The sequence below is a fragment of the Pseudophryne corroboree genome, chromosome 4 (assembly GCF_028390025.1).
Source record: "Pseudophryne corroboree isolate aPseCor3 chromosome 4, aPseCor3.hap2, whole genome shotgun sequence".
Classification (NCBI taxonomy): Eukaryota; Metazoa; Chordata; class Amphibia; order Anura; family Myobatrachidae; genus Pseudophryne; species Pseudophryne corroboree.
In genome coordinates, this window is record NC_086447.1 from 333,206,177 (window position 1) to 333,226,280 (window position 20,104).

The window sequence follows — 20,104 nt, forward strand, 5'->3', positions numbered from 1 at the left end:
GGGGGGACACTGTTGTCTTTTATAACCTGAAAAATTAAATAAACATTTAAAAATCGGTACAGACCATAAAAAAAAAAAAAGTACTGTACCTGCCAAAAAGGTACAGTTGGAGAGTATGCCACTGCATTTGCAGCAAGTCTCTGTGCTGTAGATAGGGAATAAAAAAATCCTTTTACTGCAGCGTCCTATGTCTTGCTGCCAGTCTGCCTGCCCCCTCAGGCATCAACAATCCCCACTCCATAGCCGTGGCGCAGGTGGAACAAAAGCTGCTGCGGCCACCGGCATAGATGTGTATGAAAACGGCGCAGCGGAAGGCTTTCATAGCCCTCCCTGCGCGGCATACTCTCTGAGCCCTAGAGCTTCCTTTGCGCGTGATATCACAGAAGTGCCCCCCCCCCCCGTCACAGCCGCGCCCTGATCCCCAGAGGGGACTCTACAACACAGCACCTGGGCTGCCGGCCTGGAAGCCTCGAGATGGCTAATGTAATGGATAGAGTGGGTGATATCGTGGAAGGTAATTTTTGGACGCTGAATCAATGTAAAAGGTGACAGTGCAGTGCAGTGGGCAATGCACAGCACTCTCACCTTTTACATTGATTCAGCGAGTCAGTCAGTTCTGCCAGCCAGTCACGGTTAGCGCAGGTGTCCCAACGCGCCACATTACAGGGAAGCATTCCGGCGCTAAGGCCTGCTGGGAGCTGTAGTTTATTGAATGCATCTTCTTCCCTGTAATGCGTTACTTTGGGACGCCGGCGCTAACAATAGTGACTGACTGCTTGGCTGCTGTGCGAGTCTCCAGGACAGCCACTGCCAAAGGGAGGACAGCAGCATAGCCGCTTCCAGGAGAAGCATTACCCACCCCTCCCCCACTGGCAGTACCTCCGGCCCTCATCCGCGGCACCCCCCCCTCCACCACGCACCAGCCCCTCCACCACCCGTGACACCCCCAGACCCCCTCCCCCAGCACCTACTAGGTGATTCATCAGGCGCTGCGAGCGCTGTGTACACCGTTGCAAGGGGCTACGACCCCCTTAACCATTGCATGCCCGTGCAATATTTAACCACTCACAATTATGATTGGAGGTAATACTCCATATAATACAAATATTGCATGCCACAAGGGCGTGCGAGGGGTAAGGGTTAACTGCTTTCACCTATTTCTGCATTCACCTCTCCTGAGATGGCTGTATCACACCTGATCACACCTGAACGAGACTCTAGAACTAGCCCTTGATGAAGTGGCTCCAGCTACCCATCACACTCCACGTAGGCCTAGATGTCAACCATGGCCCTTTAAATTAACAAGACAACTACAAAAAAATCACACGTAAACTTGAACATCAGTGGCGTAAATTTCGTATTTCAAATGACTTCCTCACATATAAGACTTTCAACCACTCTTATAGGAATACCCTGAACACTGCCAAACAAACCTATTTCCAAACTCTTTGCTCAAGCATCTAAACTCAAACAACTCTTTAATACATTTAAATCACTTCTGAATCCTCCCTCACCTACCCCACCAGCCACTATCAAGGCACAAGATTTTGCTTCCTACTTCAAGGAGAAGATTGATAAGATCATAGATGAAATGGTATGCTCTTCGGCAGCCAGTGACCTGCTCAGTTCTTTACCTGAACCCTCTGGCACTCTCTCATCTGATCCCACAAATGAAGATGAAGTATCATCACTCTTCTCATCCTGCTTCTCTACTACCTCTCCTCTTGATCCTTTACCCTCACAAATAAGTAAAGCTCTGTCGCTGGTGCTCATCCCTATCTTAACTAACATCTGTAATCTCTCTCTACTGGTATTTTTCCTTTACTCTTCAAGCATGCAGTGATTACTCCCATTTTGAGAAAAAAAAAATATTCTGATCCTAACTCTGTCTCAGCTCCCTTGTCTCTCTAAGCTACTTGAGAGACTTGCCTACACTCGACTCACACACTTTCTTAACTCACACAATTTATTGGACCCACTTCAGTCAGGCTTCCGTTCCCAACACTCCACAGATACAGCACTGACTAAAGTGGTTAATGATTTGGTACCTACGAAGTCTAAAGGCCATTACTCACTACTTATTCTTCTAGATCTATCTGCTGCATTTGACACTGTTGACCACTCTTCTCATACAAGCACTAAAATCCCTAGGTCTTAAAGACACAGCCCTTTCTTGGTTCTTATCCTACTTATCTAATCGCTCCTTCAGTGTTCGCTTCTCTGAATCTACCTCGTCTTTGCTACCTCTTTCAGTTGGCGTACCGCAAGGCTCAGTCTTGGGTCCTCTTCTTTTCTATCTCTATACCTCATCTCTTGGTAAACTAATCAGCTCTTTGGATTTCAGTATCATCTGTACGCAGATGATACGCAAATCTACCTATCCTCCCCTGATTTATCCCTATCTGTTCTGAGCCGTGTCACTGAATGCCTATCTGCCATTTCATCTTGGATGACATCTCGCCACCTCAAACTTAATATTTCAAAGAAAGAGTTAATTATATTTCCACCGGCCAATAGTAGGTACCAACTGGATATTCTCTATCACTGTTGAAAACTCAACAATCTACCCTACCACACAAGCTCGCTGCCTAGGTGTCATCCTTGACTGATCTGTCTTTTGTTCCCCACATTCAATCTGTCTCAAAATCATGTTACATGCATCTAAAATACATATCCAAAATACGACCATACCTTACACAAGACACTGTTAAAACTCTAATCCATGCTCTCATTTCCTGCATTGATTATTGCAATAGTCTCCTAACTGGTCTTCCCAAAAAGAGACTCTCACCACTACAACCCATTCTGAATGCAGCTGCGAGACTAATCTTCCTCGCTAGACGTTGATCGTCTGCAGATCCACTCTGTCAGTCCCTCCATTGGTTACCTGTATTCTACCGTATTCAATATAAAAAGTCCATCCATTGGTTACCTGTATTCTACTGTATTCAATCTAAAACACTTTTACTCAAACACAAGGCCATTAACCAAACTACACCAACGTACATCACTTCGCTTATCTCAAAATATCTCCCAACCCGACCTCTCAGCTCTTCACAAGATCTGCGTCTCTCATCCACACTCATTACTTGCTCCCACTCACGATTGCAGGACTTTCATCGGGCTGCACCCACTTTGTGGAATGCCCTACCACGTACAATAACTCTCCTCTAGTCTCCAAACCTTCAAGCGTTCCCTGAAAACTCACCTCTTATCAAATTGCATCCACTCTGCACAGTCCACACATATCCTCACATGTCCATATCATACAGCCCACCAAGAACCTTTGCAATCTGGTGGACAACTATGCAATAGATAGCACCTATCCATGCCTATTTCCCTATAGATTGTAAGCTTGCGAGCAGGGCCTTCCTACCTCTATGACTGTTTGTTATTACCCAGTTTTGTTGTATCATTGTTTTGTTAAATTTTTATTTCCAATTGTAAAGCGCAACGGAATTTGCTGCACTATATAAGAAACTGTTAATGAATAATTAATAAATAAATAAATAATAAGAATTTACTTACCGATAATTCTATTTCTCGGAGTCCGTAGTGGATGCTGGGGTTCCTGAAAGGACCATGGGGAATAGCGGCTCCGCAGGAGACAGGGCACAAAAAGTAAAGCTTTAGGATCAGGTGGTGTGCACTGGCTCCTCCCCCTATGACCCTCCTCCAAGCCTCAGTTAGGATACTGTGCCCGGACGAGCGTACACAATAAGGAAGGATTTTGAATCCCGGGTAAGACTCATACCAGCCACACCAATCACACTGTACAACCTGTGATCTGAACCCAGTTAACAGTATGATAACAGCGGAGCCTCTGAAAAGATGGCTCACAACAATAATAACCCGATTTTTGTAACTATGTACAAGTATTGCAGATAATCCGCACTTGGGATGGGCGCCCAGCATCCACTACGGACTCCGAGAAATAGAATTATCGGTAAGTAATTTCTTATTTTCTCTATCGTCCTAGTGGATGCTGGGGTTCCTGAAAGGACCATGGGGATTATACCAAAGCTCCCAAACGGGCGGGAGAGTGCGGATGACTCTGCAGCACCGAATGAGAGAACTCCAGGTCCTCCTTAGCCAGGGTATCAAATTTGTAGGATTTTACAAACGTGTTTGCCCCTGACTAAGTAGCCGCTCGGCAAAGTTGTAAAGCCGAGACCCCTCGGGCAGCCGCCCAAGATGAGCCCACCTTCCTTGTGGAATGGGCATTTACATATTTTGGCTGTGGCAGGCCTGCCACAGAATGTGCAAGCTGAATTGTATTACACATCCAACTAGCAATAGTCTGCTTAGAAGCAAGAGCACCCAGTTTGTTGGGTGCATACAGGATAACAGCAAGTCAGTATTCCTGACTCCAGCCGTCCTGGAACCTATATTTTCAGGGCCCTGACAACATCTAGCAACTTGGAGTCCTCCAAGTCCCTAGTAGGCGCAAGGCACCACAATAAGCTGGTTCAGGTGAAACACTGACACCACCTTAGGGAGAGAACTGGGGACGAGTCCGCAGCTCTGCCCTGTCCGAATGGACAAACAGATATGGGCTTTTTTGAGAAAAAAACCACCAATTTGACACTCGCCTGGCCCAGGCCAGGGCCAAGAGCATGGTCACTTTTCATGTGAGATGCTTCAAATCCACAGATTTGACTGGTTTTAAACCAATGTGATTTGAGGAATCCCAGAACTACGTTGAGATCCCACAGTGCCACTGGAGGCACAAAAGGGGGTTGTATATGCAATACTCCCTTGACAAACTTCTGGACTTCAGGAACTGAAGCCAATTCTTTCTGGAAGAAAATCGACAGGGCCGAAATTTGAACCTTAATGGACCCCAATTTGAGGCCCATAGACACTCCTGTTTGCAGGAAATGCAGGAATCGACCGAGTTGAAATTTCTTCGTGGGGCCTTCCTGGCCTCACACCACGCAACATATTTTCGCCACATGTGGTGATAATGTTGTGCGGTCACCTCCTTCCTGGCTTTGACCAGGGTAGGAATGACCTCTTCCGGAATGCCTTTTTCCCTTAGGATCCGGCGTTCCACCGCCATGCCGTCAAACGCAGCTGCGGTAAGTCTTGGAACAGACATGGTACTTGCTGAAGCAAGTCCCTTCTTAGCGGCAGAGGCCATAAGTCCTCTGTGAGCATCTCTTGAAGTTCCGGGTACCAAGTCCTTCTTGGCCAATCCGGAGCCATGAGTATAGTTCTTACTCCTCTACGTCTTATAATTCTCAGTACCTTAGGTATGAGAAGCAGAGGAGGGAACACATACACCGACTGGTACACCCACGGTGTTACCAGAACGTCCACAGCTATTGCCTGAGGGTCTCTTGACCTGGCGCAATACCTGTCCCGTTTTTTGTTCAGACGGGACGCCATCATGTCCACCTTTGGTATTTCCCAACGGTTCACAATTATGTGGAAAAACTTCCCGATGAAGTTTCCACTCTCCCGGGTGGAGGTCGTGCCTGCTGAGGAAGTCTGCTTCCCAGTTTCCATTCCCGGAATGAAACACTGCTGACAGTGCTATCACATGATTTTCCGCCCAGCGAAAAGTCCTTGCAGTTTTTGCCATTGCCCTCCTGCTTCTTGTGCCGCCCTGTCTGTTTACGTGGGCGACTGCCGTGATGTTTTTCCCACTGGATCAATACCGGCTGACCTTGAAGCAGAGGTCTTGCTAAGCTTAGAGCATTATAAAATTACCCTTAGCTCCAGTATATTTATGTGGAGAAAAGTCTCCAGACTTGATCACACTCCCTGGAAATTTTTTCCTTGTGTGACTGCTCCCCAGCCTCTCGGGCTGGCCTCCGTGGTCACCAGCATCCAATCCTGAATGCCGAATCTGCGGCCCTCTAGAAGATGAGCACTCTGTAACCACCACAGGAGAGACACCCTTGTCCTTGGATATAGGGTTATCCGCTGATGCATCTGAAGATGCGATCCGGACCATTTGTCCAGCAGATCCCACTGAAAAGTTCTTGCGTGAAATCTGCCGAATGGAATTGCTTCGTAGGAAGCCACCATTTTTACCAGGACCCTTGTGCAATGATGCACTGACACTTTTCCTGGTTTTAGGAGGTTCCTGACTAGCTCGGATAACTCCCTGGCTTTCTCTTCCGGGAGAAACACCTTTTTCTGGACTGTGTCCAGAATCATCCCTAGGCACAGCAGACGTGTCGTCGGGATCAGCTGCGATTTTGGAATATTTAGAATCCACCCGTGCTGTTGTAGCAGTATCCGAGATAGTGCTACTCTGACCTCCAACTGTTCCCTGGACTTTGCCCTTATCAGGAGATCGTCCAAGTAAGGGATAATTAAGACGCCTTTTCTTCGAAGAAGAATCATCATTTCGGCCATTACCTTGGTAAAGACCCGGGGTGCCGTGGACAATCCAAACGGCAGCGTCTGAAACTGATAGTGACAGTTCTGTACCACGAACCTGAAGTACCCTTAGTGAGAAAGGCAAATTTGGGACATGGAGGTAAGCATCCCTGATGTCCCGGGACACTATATAGTCCCCTTCTTCCTGGTTCGTTATCACTGCTCTGAGTGACTCCATCTTGATTTGAACCTTTGTAAGTGTTCAAATTTTTTTAGATTTAGAATAGGTCTCACCTAGCCTTCTGGCTTCAGTACCACAATATAGTGAGGAATAATACCCCTTTCCTTGTTGTAGGAGGGGTAATTTGATTATCACCTGCTGGGAATACAGCTTGTGAATTGTTTCCCATACTGCCTCCTTGTCGGAGGGAGACCTTGGTAAAGCAGACTTCAGGAGCCTGCGAGGGGGAAACGTCTCGACATTCCAATCTGTCCTGTACGGTCCCAGCGTCATGCTGAGAGCTTGGCAGAAGCGGTGGAAGGCTTCTGTTCCTGGGAATGGGCTGCCTGCTGCAGTCTTCTTCCCTTTCCTCTATCCCTGGGCAGATATGACTCTTATAGGGACGAAAGGACTGAGGCTGAAAAGACGGTGTCTTTTTCTGCAGAGATGTGACTTAGGGTAAAAACGGTGGATTTTCCAGCAGTTGCCGTGGCCACCAGGTCCGATGGACCGACCCCAAATAACTCCTCTTCCTTTATACGGCAATACACCTTTGTGCCGTTTGGAATCTGCATCACCTGACCACTGTCGTGTCCATAAACATCTTCTGGCAGATATGGACATCGCACTTACTCTTGATGCCAGAGTGCAAATATCCCTCTGTGCATCTCGTATATATAGAAATGCATCCTTTAAATGCTCTATAGTCAATAAAATACTGTCCCTGTCAAGGGTATCAATATTTTTAGTCAGGGAATCCGACCAAGCCACCCCAGCTCTGCACATCCAGGCTGAGGCGATCGCTGGTCGCAGTATAACACCAGTATGTGTGTATATACTTTTTATGATATTTTCCAGCCTCCTGTCAGCTGGCTCCTTGAGGACGGCCCTATCTATAGACGGTACCGCCACTTGTTTTGATAAGCGTGTGAGCGCCTTATCCACCCTAAGGGGTGTTTCCCACCGTGCCCTAACTTCTGGCGGGAAAGGGTATACCGCCAATAATTTTCTATCGGGGGGAACCCACGCATCATCACACACTTCATTTAATTTATCTGATTCAGGAAAAACTACAGGTAGTTTTTTCACATCCCACATAATACCCTCTTTTGTGGTACTTGTAGTATCAGAAATATGTAACACCTCCTTCATTGCCCTTAACAAGTAACGTGTGGCCCTAAAGGGAAATACGTTTGTTTCTTCACCGTCGACACTGAAATCAGTGTCCGTGTCTGTCGACCGACTGAGGTAAAAGGACGTTTTAACGCCCCTGACGGTGTTTGAGACGCCTGGACAGGTACTAATTTGTTTGCCAGCCGTCTCATGTCGCCAACCGACCTTGCAGCGTGTTGACATTATCACGTAATTCCATAAATAAGCCATCCATTCCGGTGTCGACTCCCTAGAGAGTGACATCACCATTACAGGCAATTTGCTCCGCCTCCTCACCAACATCGTCCTCATACATGTCGACACACACGTACCGACATATAGCACACACACACAGGGAATGCTCTGATAGAGGACAGGACCCCACTAGCCCCTTGGGGAGACAGAGGGAGAGTTTGCCAGCACACACCAAAACGCTATATTTTACAGGGATAGCCTTATAATAAGTGCTCCCTTATAGCTGCTTTTATAAAATCACAATTTCGCCAAATTTTGCCCCCCCTCTCTTGATTTAACCCTGTTTCTGTAGTGCAGTGCAGGGGAGAGCCTGGGAGCCTTCCTGACCAGCGGAACTGTGTGAGGAAATGGCGCTGTGTGCTGAGGAGATAGGCCCCGCCCCCTTTTCGGCGGGCTCGTCTCCCGCTTAAAAATGGATTCTGGCAGGGGTTAAATATCTCCATATAGCCCCGGAGGCTATATGTGAGGTATTTTTGCCAAAAAAAGGATTTTCATTGCTGCCCAGGGCGCCCCCCCCCAGCGCCCTGCACCCTCAGTGACTGCCGTGTGAAGTGTGCTGAGAGCAATGGCGCACAGCTGCAGTGCTGTGCGCTACCTTAAGAAGACTGAGGAGTCTTCTGCCGCCGATTCTGGACCTTCTTCTCTTTTCAGCATCTGCAAGGGGGCCGGCGGCGAGGCTCCGGTGACCATCCAGGCTGTACCTGTGATCGTCCCTCTGGAGCTAATGTCCAGTAGCCAAAGAAGCCAATCCATCCTGCACGCAGGTGAGTTCACTTCTTCTCCCCTAAGTCCCTCGATGCAGTGATCCTGTTGCCAGCAGGACTCACTGTAAAATAAAAAACCTAAGCTAAAACTTTTCTAAGCAGCTCTTTAGGAGAGCCACCTAGATTGCACCCTTCTCGGCCGGGCACAAAAACCTAACTGAGGCTTGGAGGAGGGTCATAGGGGGAGGAGCCAGTGCACACCACCTGATCCTAAAGCTTTACTTTTTGTGCCCTGTCTCCTGCGGAGCCGCTATTCCCCATGGTCCTTTCAGGAACCCCAGCATCCACTAGGACGATAGAGAAAAAGGGGTGCAGCCCCTTACGATGGTGTGAACAGCGCCCGTAGGCCACGATGAATCACCTAGTAATTTATTAAATAACCTCAGTGTGTAGTCCACATCTGTTATGGTGTGTACACACGGTGAGATATTTTCTTACAATTTTGACTATATAGTCAAAATCGCAAGAAAAGTTAGTGCAGATCGCAAGGTGAAAGTTACCTTGCGATGCCGATGCGCGGTCGGCATCGCAAGTCTAGATAGTCAAAATTTACTTACCTGCACAGTATATCTCGTAGATTAGATAGTCAAAATTGTCACTTAGCCAAAATTGCACATTGTCAGTATCACAAGCATAGTCATTATGTGCTTGCGATGCCGACCTAGCCCCTGTCGCATAGTGAGAATCGGGGGTTAGCCCGAATCTCATCGTGTGTATGCACCTTTAGAGTATAGGACACCGTTATCCTAGTCTATATGATCACATATCTAATCAGTGTGCTAATATCTAAACAGGGTACGCATTACACCAGTGATTCAACTAAGGTCCTAATTCAATCAGATAGTAGTGCGAAAATCTTTTACTAATCCATATCTATATGTAAAGGAGTTGCTTGTATATATGCCACGTTGGAAAATTATTAGGTATTAGCAGTGCCTAATATGAATCCACTATGGTATATCAATGGTTTAGTCACAAAAAGTAGCAGGTGATCTCACATATCAACTGTGTGTGGTCATTGTTACACATATTAAAGGTTTCACATGCTCAATACCAGTGTTCATGTCTATATATTATGCCCCACGATCTATCCTTTAAAAGCAGAGATTCTCAAAGGCACCCCGACGGTCCAGGTTTTACATTTATCCATGCTTGGCCACAGGATAGCACCTCAATGAATTTGATTTAACCATCTGTGCCGAGACACGGATATACCTAAATCCTGGACTGTAGGGGAGCCTCGAGCACTGCGTTTCAGAACCTCTGCTTGAAAGATAATAGCTCCTTATCACTAAAATATATATATATATATATATATATATATATATATATATATATATATATATTTATTGAGTATCCATTATCCAAAATTCCACATTTTTAGGTCCCCATTATCCAAAATCCCACATTTTTAGGTCCCCTACTGAGATAATTACATATATAGTATATATTATGTCTATATATAGATATATTACATAGATATATATATATATGTGTCATTATCTCAGTAGGGGAACCAAAAATGTGGGATTTTGGATAAGGGATACTCAACACACATTATATATATATATATATATATATATATATATAGTAGATACGGTACGGCGGCACTCACTCAGGACTTCCATAACGAATAAAACTACACAGACAAGCTGTTGCTGTTAACGTTTCAGTTGTATTAACTTTCTTCAGAACAAGTGATACAATGCAAAAAGACATACCTTTATACCCTCACCCAAAGCATGTGCACTTTGTTTCTGGCCACGGGGTCGGGTCGGGGATGGATGACGTCACTGCTTCACTCATGACGCCTGGATCAATAGAGAGAGGCCAGGTGGATCAATAGATTAAATACAATAGCACCAAAAGGGTTAAATGAACTATTCAGCCTTAATTGCTGTGTGTAAATGTATTATTCCGTCTTGTTTTTATTAGTCTGTACAGAACCAATTGTTTCCATGTTTTCTGTGTATCTGTAACATCAATGGTATTTTGTTACTTATATAATATGATTCCCCCGATTTACTTGGCTAATTATATAATTATTACTACAATAGGTCATTGTCATGCTGAGGGCGGAGTTCTTCTATACAGGATAAACACAATCCTGGCTTTTGTTTATGTGTTTCTTTGGCAACCGGGAGCCCGGCGGGGTGAGCGTTCACAGGCGTCATGAGTGAAGCAGTGACGTCATCCATCCCCGACCCGACCCCGTGGCCAGAAACAAAGTGCACATGCTTTGGGTGAGGGTATAAAGGTATGTCTTTTTGCATTGTATCACTTGTTCTGAAGAAAGTTAATACAACTGAAACGTTAACAGCAACAGCTTGTCTGTGTAATTTTATTCTTTATGGAAGTCCTGAGTGAGTGCCGCCGTACCGTATCTACTGCATAGACCTTCGGGTCATTGGAGGGCACCCGGGCATACTGACTACAGGTATTGAGTGCCGAGGCATTATTCACTATATAGATATAGAGATATAGAGATATATATATCTATCTATCTATCTCGTGTCAAGCAGCGGCACTCCCCAGTCGATTTGAGATAAAAGAAGTTTTTCTTTATTACAGACCGTAATAAAGAAAACTTCTTTTATCTCAAATCGACTGTGGAGTGCCGCTGCTTGACACGCTTTACATGGGACCATATCACGGATCCACAGGGGAAATATACACACACAGTATAAATACTTACACACACACACACTTCTTTTTTTTTTTTTTTTTTTTTTTTAATAAATTTTTTTATTGACAGATGGTTACAGAATATAGTAACAGATAACAGATCACAAATGTATCCAGTGCAAAACAGCTCGACAATACATATAAATTATGGTGTTTCGCCATATTTTAACATCCTTAGATATGTATTTAGAACAATCAATTATGCAAAGATGAACGTGATATTATAAAGTCATATCATATTCTATGGAAGTTATGTGAAGACAGGTATATAGATGAAGATCAGAGTCAGAAAGGAGCAGTAGAGTTAAGCGTCTCTAGTAGGTACCATCTGGTATCTTGAAAACATTGTCGTAAAGCGGCCCTTACCAGTGGAGATAAGGTTATAACATACGGTAGCCAAGTTTGGAAGTATTTTTCTGTTAGTTTGTCTTTCTGTAGTGAGGTGTTGGTCCAATCCAGGTGGAAGAGATGGGAGATTCTGGGATGTAACAGTGTGATGGGGATTGGATCAGTGGCGATCCATTGAGAGAGGATTGTTTTCTTTGTTGCAGCGGCCAGTTTGATTAATAGGATGCGATTACCTTTGGTTAGCGTGTTGTGTGAAGAAGGTGGGTAAATGCCCCAAAACGCCCAGGTCTTATTTATGGTAAATTGTATTTTCAGCTCTGTGGTTATATATGATTGGAGTGCCTGCCATAAGACCTGTACTTTAGGGCATGACCAGAGGCAATGGACTATACCCGCTTCTAAAGCGGTGCATTTGTAACAGCGTGATGTAGGGGCAGCTCCTATAAGAAACCTCAACCTGGGGGTGACATATGCTCTGTGTAATATTTTCTGGTGCATCTCTGTGTATGTGACTGAGCCCAGTGTCTTATCTAGGTAGCTGTTGGCGTCTAAAATATTTCTTAGTGTCAGGTCCGGGAAGTCCCTTGTCCATTTCAGTAAGCCCACTGTGCCAGAATCTATATTTAGTAATGGGCGAGAGTGTGTGTGTATGAATGCTATTGAGAAATGATCTTTTGGATTAAGTCGAGCCGATCTATCTAAGGCGTTGGAAATGTCTTGGGAGGATAGACTGGATAATAATTTTCTTACAAAGCTGCTTGCTTGAAGGAAGGCGAACAATGGTATGGATAGGTTCGGGAAACGTTCTATGATCTGCGAGTGTGTGAGTAGTGTTAAATTTTGGGTGTCTAAGAAGTGATGTGCATATTTTAGTCCCCCTTCGTGCCAATTACGGAATATCGGAGAGGTGACATGTGGTTTAAAATCAGGATTGCCCCAGAGGGGTGTGAAGAGTGACGTCTGGTTTGAGAGTTTTAATTGAGAGCGGATCTTTTGCCATGCAGCACAAGTAGAAGAGATGAGCACATTGTCTTTTATGTGGTTGGGCATGTTATTCGGGGAGGTGTGTAGTAGGGATGTCAAGTTCCAGGTGGGACTGAAGGATTGTTCTAGTTGTGCATTGGTGTATTTGTTTTGTCCACCAATCCAGTCCAGGGCAATCCTGTAATTTGCTGCCAATGCGTATGCTCGAAGGCATGGTAGGTTTAAACCCCCGAGTGACCTTGGTTGTCGCAATTTAAATAGGGAGAAACGTGGGCATTTACCCGCCCAGATAAATTTAGTCAGTGCTTTGTCTAGTTGTGTAAATGTGCCTTTATTTGGGATCATCGGAAGCATTTGTAACACGTATAAGAGGCGTGGGAAGCTGATCATCTTATACAAGTGACCTCTGCCTGTGTATGTCAGCGGAAGGTGAGCCCATCTGATGAAATCTGCGTGAGTTCTGGCGCGGAGTGGGAGAATATTGAGGGAGTATAATTTGGAAGGATGATCTGGGATTATGATGCCCAGATAGGCGAGACGGTTATTCTTTGCCCATTGGAATGGAAAGGTGTCACCCCACCCCAATTTAGCTGCAGGAAAGAAGGCTAATGCTTCTGTCTTTGAGTAATTAATTTTGAATCCTGATACTGTTTCAAAGGAATTAAGTATATTAAGCAAATGTGGCATGGCCTCATGAGCATTGCTAACGTAAAGTAGTATGTCATCTGCAAATGCTGAAAATTTAAGTTCCTGATTGGCTAGTTTAATACCTCTCCATTTTTTTTCCTTTAAGAAGTGTCTGAGGAGGGGGTCCATAGCTAGGTTAAATAAGAGAGGGGATAAAGGACAACCTTGTCTGGTCCCACGTTGTAGTATAAAACGTTTAGAGTTATGGGCGTTGATTGTTAAGAATGCTTGGGGGTTTTAGTATAGTGTTTGAAAAACATGTGTAAAGGCTGGATCAAAGTTCTGGTGTTTAAATATCCTATTAATATGGACCCAAGATACCCTGTCGAAGGCCTTGTCTGCGTCGCAGCTGAGGATTATATTTCCCATCTCCCGTGATTCGTGGGATTTGATCATGGCCGCTAGTAAAGATCGAACATTGATCACAGAGTGCTTATTACGTAGAAATCCTGTCTGTGCAGGGTGTAGAAGTGTGGGCAGTATCAATTGGAGGCGGGAGGCAAGGATTTTTGTAAAAATTTTGAAGTCTTGGTTCAGTAGCGAGATGGGTCTATAGGATGAGACCAAAGTATGATCTTTGTTTGGTTTAGGTAAAACAATAATTCTGGCTGTGTTGAAGTCGAGCGGAGCCGGACCTCCAGTCAGAATTGAGTTATAGAGGGCCCTTAAGTGTTTTTTGATGTGTGGAAGGAGTGTTTTATAGTAGGCTGCTGACAGACCGTCTGGGCCTGGAGATTTCCCATTGGGAAGGGATTTTATGGTTAGTTCTAGTTCTTCTTCTGTGACGGGGGTGGTGAGACTCATTTTATCAGTGTCACTAAGAGTAGGAAGGTCAGCTTGTAGTAAGAAGTTCTCTCCCATCTCAGGTTGGTCATAGGGTGCTGTGTATAAATTTTCAAAGAATTTCAGGAATGTGTTACTAACTGCTTCTTGAGTCAGTGAAGGTTTAGTGTGACTGTCTCGAATCAAGGAGATATGCTTGGGAGTGTCTCGGGTTCTTACCATGTTAGCTAATAATTTTCCTGGCCTATTGCTCCAGCGAAAGTATTTGTTAGTTTGAAAAGAGAGGAATAGCTTGGCCTGTTCTGTGCATAAAGTGTCGTGAACTAATTTAGCGTCCTTGTATTGTAGTCTATTATTTTCAGTGGGGTCGGCCAATAACCTTGAATATGTGGTGGTCACCTGTTGAGAGGCTGTGGACATCCTTTCCTTAAGGCGTTTTTTCTTTGTGGCTACATAAGATATTATTTGGCCTCTGAGAACAGGCTTGGAAGCTTGCCAAAAAAGGTTCATATCGTTTGTGTGTGTTGCATTGTCTTGTGTATAGTTTAAGAAGGACTGAGACAGATAGAGCTTAAAGTCTTCTGAGGTGGCTAAATATTCTGGGAAGCGCCAATTATAAGAGATTGTGCGAGGTGTGGTCAACGTGATTGTTAATGAGATAGGAGCGTGATCAGATAGTAGGATACTGGCTATGGTGGAATCTTCTACTCTGTGAATTAAAGAGGCCGACACCAGCCAATAGTCCAGTCTAGAGAATGTTTTGTGCGGGTGGGAGAAGAAGGAGTATTCCCTGTCATCTGGGTGTATGAATCTCCAGGGATCGAGAAGTTGTAGGGAGTCTAGCATCAAGGAGAGTGTGGGTGGTATTGACCTATTGGAGCCTGATTGTTTAGGACTTCCTGATACATCTAACTGAGGGTCTAGGACTACATTAAGATCACCTCCCAAAATCAATGAGCCCTCGATCCAACCCTGTAGGTTAACAAATATGCTTGAGAAGAAAGGTGCGTTTGATCCTGTGGGTGCATAGATGCATGCTAAGGTAAATCGTTCACCCTCAATATCCATCTTCAATAATAAGAATCGTCCTCCTGGGTCTATCCACTCTTCCCTTATTTTATAGTGCAATGATTTACGAAAGAGTATTAAGACCCCTCGTGTCTTTGTGCTATATGAGGCGCTTCTAAAATCACCCACCCAAGCATCTCTCAATGTATTTGGGTCTGAAATACGCCAGTGTGTTTCCTGTAGAAACACCACATCTGGGTGAAATTTTTTAAGGTGGTTTAGAATTTTCTTCCTCTTAATCGGTGTGTTCAAGCCCTCCACGTTCCATGAGACTAATTTGAGCGATGACTTTGTGCCATCTATAGATGTTTCAGCTGCTCGTGGGTCTATCATTATCCAATACCCAGTCTGATGGAACTTGGAGAGAGAAGCCACAAGCAAAGGCCCAACCCCCCGTCCCAGCGAGCGGGGGTAGACCCAAAGGAGTGTGATATGGCAGCGTGCAGGGTAGTATTTAGGTAACCATGATGCACTGTCATACATATAAACTGTGACAACAAAAACAGTATAAGCCATCGGTCAAAACATTTTTTAAATATCTGAACCCAAGAGGATGGTTCTAGGAACCATTTGTGTTTAACTGAAACTGTGAAAAGATTAGACAAAGGGAAAAAGGTAGGCATAGACAGAGAGGATGGGCAACCACATTCCCCCCTCCCCTGTCCCAACATCATATGTGAAAACAACAGAGTTATCTGTAACCAGGCTAATCGACTGTCTAAAGTTAGTAGTGAGTTAGCCATTAGAAAAATATTGAAGATTATTTATAACAAAAGGATACTTGCTATTCTAGGGCACTCAGTCCGCATCATCCATACAGGAGTTTGATCCATGGGTGTCAAGTGATTTGAGAAAGTTTCGTGCTGTTTCAGGGGAATCAAAATAATTTGGTTTTCCTGCGTGGAAGATTCTTAATTTTGCGGGGTATAAGAGTGCGAATCTAATGTTCCGAGTGAATAGTTCCTTGCATACTGGGGAGAATTCCCTTCGTTGTGAGGAGACTTGGAAGGAGAAATCCTGGAAGAGGAGGATCTTGGAGCCCTTATAACAGAGACCGGAACTCTTGCGGTACAGTTCCATAATTTTCACCTTGTCCAGGTAGTTTAGCAGTTTGAAAATTACCGGTCTGGGGCGTGAATGAGCAGATTGGGAGGGTTGTCTTTCGGGGCCGATGCGGTGAACTCGTTCTACTAGGTATGAGGTCGGCGAGGAAGGTAGGTCTAAAGTTGAGGGTAACCAGCGGGTGACTAAGTCCATCAAATCTTTTTGTCTGACCGTCTCCGGAAGCCCAACGAGTCGTAGATTGTTTCGACGATTGCGATTTTCCAAATCTTCGATTTTATCGTTCATGGCTGCTAGTGTGCTGTCGTGAGCTTTTAATTGAGATTGGGTCGCATGTTGGTCGTCTTCCAATGTGGAGATGCGATCCTCAGCCTCTGTTAATCGTTGAGTGTGCTGTGATATTTGGGCCGCAGCTGAGTTGATGGCCTCTAATAGGGGTGCCAGTTTCGCGTCAAACAAGGGTGAAATGATTTCCGTTATCTCCCTGGCCCTCTGTACTGCGGACGGGCTGGCCCTGAGGTCAGTCGATGATGAGTCGTCTGCATCTCTTTCGCCCGGTGAGGAGGGTGACCGCTGTTGAAGTGGGCTTTGTTCTTTGGGTGCCGGCTTGTTTTTATTTTGAGAATTTTTATTTGCCCGGAGTGTTTTAGCCACGTATTTGTCCATGATGATAAGTTTGTCTTCAGGTTAGGTGTAGTGTGGTTTAAAGGTTGTGATGCTGTGTGAACGCGACTTAAACTTTGCTGCTGGTATAGGACGGTCAGGGAAATCTCAGGATACCTGGAAGGGGTCAGCAAGGCCCTATTTGTAGGTTGATTTTGTCAGACTTGTTTGGGCTCAAAACACAAGGCTCGCCTGTCGTTGTCGTGGGTTACAGGCAGCGACCAGCGCGGTACCTGTGGGACCCACAGCGTGTGATGGCGGTTCACTGCCTTGTAGTATCGGGTTGGGGGGAAGTGTGACCGCACCGCTCACCTGTCGTTTGCCAGGAGTTGCCGGGGGTGTGGTATAGTAGGTCTCAGGTAACCAAGGTGCTGCGGGCTCGCATGAATATGGAGGAAAATGCCGTCAGTTAGACCCTCCTGTGACTGCAGTGCTGGTCGGCTGTGAAGTCTCCTTCAGCTATTCCAGGAATGATGCTGGTGGGTTGTGGGGCTGGTCTGGAGTATTCCCAGGAGGGGAATCGCGGGCCTCGTCCGAGGTCCGCGGCGCAGTGTGGGAGACCGGAGCTCGAGCGGCGATTACCGCGAGGGGTGGTGATTGGGGACGTCCCCCGTCCGTCTCCCCGAGGCACTTGCCGACTGTGTTGGGTGTCGGGCAGGTCGGACTCGGTTGTTCGCGAGTTCTAAGATGGCCGCCGCTGTGCCCAGGAGGGAGATCTCAGGCCTCCGCCGGGGTCCGCGGTGCGTTGCGGGAGACCGGAGTTCGAGCGGTGATTGCCACGATGGGTGGTGAGTGGGGGCGTCCCTCGTCCGTCTCTCTGGGGCACTTGCTGGCTGTGCGTCAGGCAGGCCGGACTCGGATGGTCGCGAGTCCCAAGATGGCCGCCGCTGTGCCGGGCACTTCACGTGTGCCTCTTTCGGTGGGCTCAAAGGAGGAGGGGGAGCGAGCCGGGGAGAGCACCTCTTTGCTCCCTATTATCTCCGCGCCCCGTGGTCGTGTAATTGGGGCCCCCGGGCCAGATATAGCCGATGATAAGGGCTATACTGGCAAGGTGCACGGAGAGCTCTCTAAAAGCAGCCGATCCGTTCGGCCCGCCCACCGGAAGTCTTACACACACACTTCTAACCATAGTGGATTCATATTATTAGGCAGTACTAATACCTGATAATTTGCCAATGTGACATTGCATATACATACAACTCATTTACATATAGATATACCACTGTCTGTGAGAGAACTAATGGATTAGTAAAAGATTTTCTCACTACTAGCTGATTTTGTATTTGGAGTTGGTTTGATGACCTTAAATTAAACAGTGAACATTTATTTCTTTTGAGTCCAACCTAAAACAAACTAGTACCAATATGTAATATTTCCATGAACAGGAGGCTACAGTAGTTTATGAATACTGGTTGAGCCTCCCATATACAGAATTTCAAAATACAGAATATTCTGAAATACTGATTTTTTTTTTTGTGTGTGCGCGACTGATGGAGTGACACCTTTGTTTTATGATGATTCAATGTACACAAACTTTGTTTCATGCACAAAATGATTAAATCTCTCTTATAAAATTACCTTCAGGCTATGGGGTATATGCAATTGTGGTCGAATTCCGGCTGGAATTCGACCGTTTTTAAATTCGACAGTCACTTACCCTCCCGCCGGGACCCGAATTCGACATATTCAATAAAAAACGGATTCGACAGTCCCGCTGTCGAAAAATGGACCAATTGACGGATAGTGTGCGTCCTGGATTCGACTTTTTGGACGGCACAAAAATGGTTAAAAAACCCTGAAAAAAAATGCGTGGGGTCCCCCCTCCTAAGCATAACCAGCCTGGGGCTCTTTGAGCCGGTCTTGGTTGTAAAAATACGGGGGAAAAATTGACAGGGGATCCCCCGTATTTTTAGAACCAGCACCGGGCTCTGCTTCCGGTCCTGATGCAAAAAATACGGGGGACAAAAGACGTAGGGGTCCCCCGTATTTTTAACACCAGCACCGGGCTCCACTAGCTGGAGAGATAATGCCACAGCCGGGGGAAACACTTTTATATCGGTCCCTGCGGCCGTGGCATTAAATCCCCAATTAGTCACCCCTGGCCGGGGTACCCTGGAGGAGTGGGGACCCCTTAAATCAAGGGGTCCCCCCTCCAGCCACCCAAGGGCCAGGGGTGAAGCCCGAGGCTGTCCCCCCATCCAAGGACTGCGGATGGGGGGCCGATAGCCTTGTGTCAAATAAAAGAATATTGTTTTTTGCAGTAGAACTACAAGTCCCAGCAAGCCTCCCCGCAAGCTGGTACTTGGAGAACCACAAGTACCAGCATGTGGGGGGAAAACGGGCCCGCTGGTACCTGTAGTTCTACTGCAAAAAAAATACCCTAATAAAAACAGTACACGCACACCGTGAAAGTAAAACTTTATTACATACATGCCGACACACACATACTTACCTATGTTCACACGCCAACTCTGTCCACGTCTCAAAGATGAATCCATGGGGTACCTGAAAATAAAATTATACTCACCAAAATCCAGTGTAGCATCTCTCGTCTTCTTTTTTGTAATCCACGTACTTGGCAATTCTATAAGGTTTAGATGACAAATAAATGCATTCTGTTTTTAGACTTGGGTCCCCATCCCCTAGATGCTGTATCTCACTATAATATGCAAGACACAAAAAAAAAAATATCCCAAATACTTCTGGTCCCAAGCATTTTGTATATGGGAGACGCAACCTGTATTGAATCTGCTCCATTCATGCACCTACTGAGAACACCTAACTGACATTAATATTCAACAGAGGGTGTCAGCTGTCACATTATAGTACTGAATAAAGACATTTATGGTGGCTACAGGATTTGAATTCACTTACACTTGGTTAAATATTTTGCACATTGTCATTTTAATATTCAGCCGACTTATTTGTAAGAAATGTAAGAAATGTTAGGTTTTAATGATGTATCTGGGTTAATGTGACAGATTTAAATGATCATCATATTGTATCAGTCTGCGAGTTCCCATTACAGGAATACTTTTTATTTCTCTTGGTTAATATGCACTCTATTTAAGACCATAAGGGGACACTATTGTTCAGAGGG

The 20,104-nt window shown here is 45.5% G+C and overlaps 1 protein-coding gene across 1 annotated transcript in view; it reads right to left on the reverse strand.

Annotated features, from left to right (window-relative positions):
• The window catches only part of TMEM44 (transmembrane protein 44), a 171,731-nt gene that overhangs the window by 64,313 nt on the left and 87,314 nt on the right, over window positions 1-20,104 (reverse strand). The gene's annotated exons all lie outside the window — the stretch shown is intronic.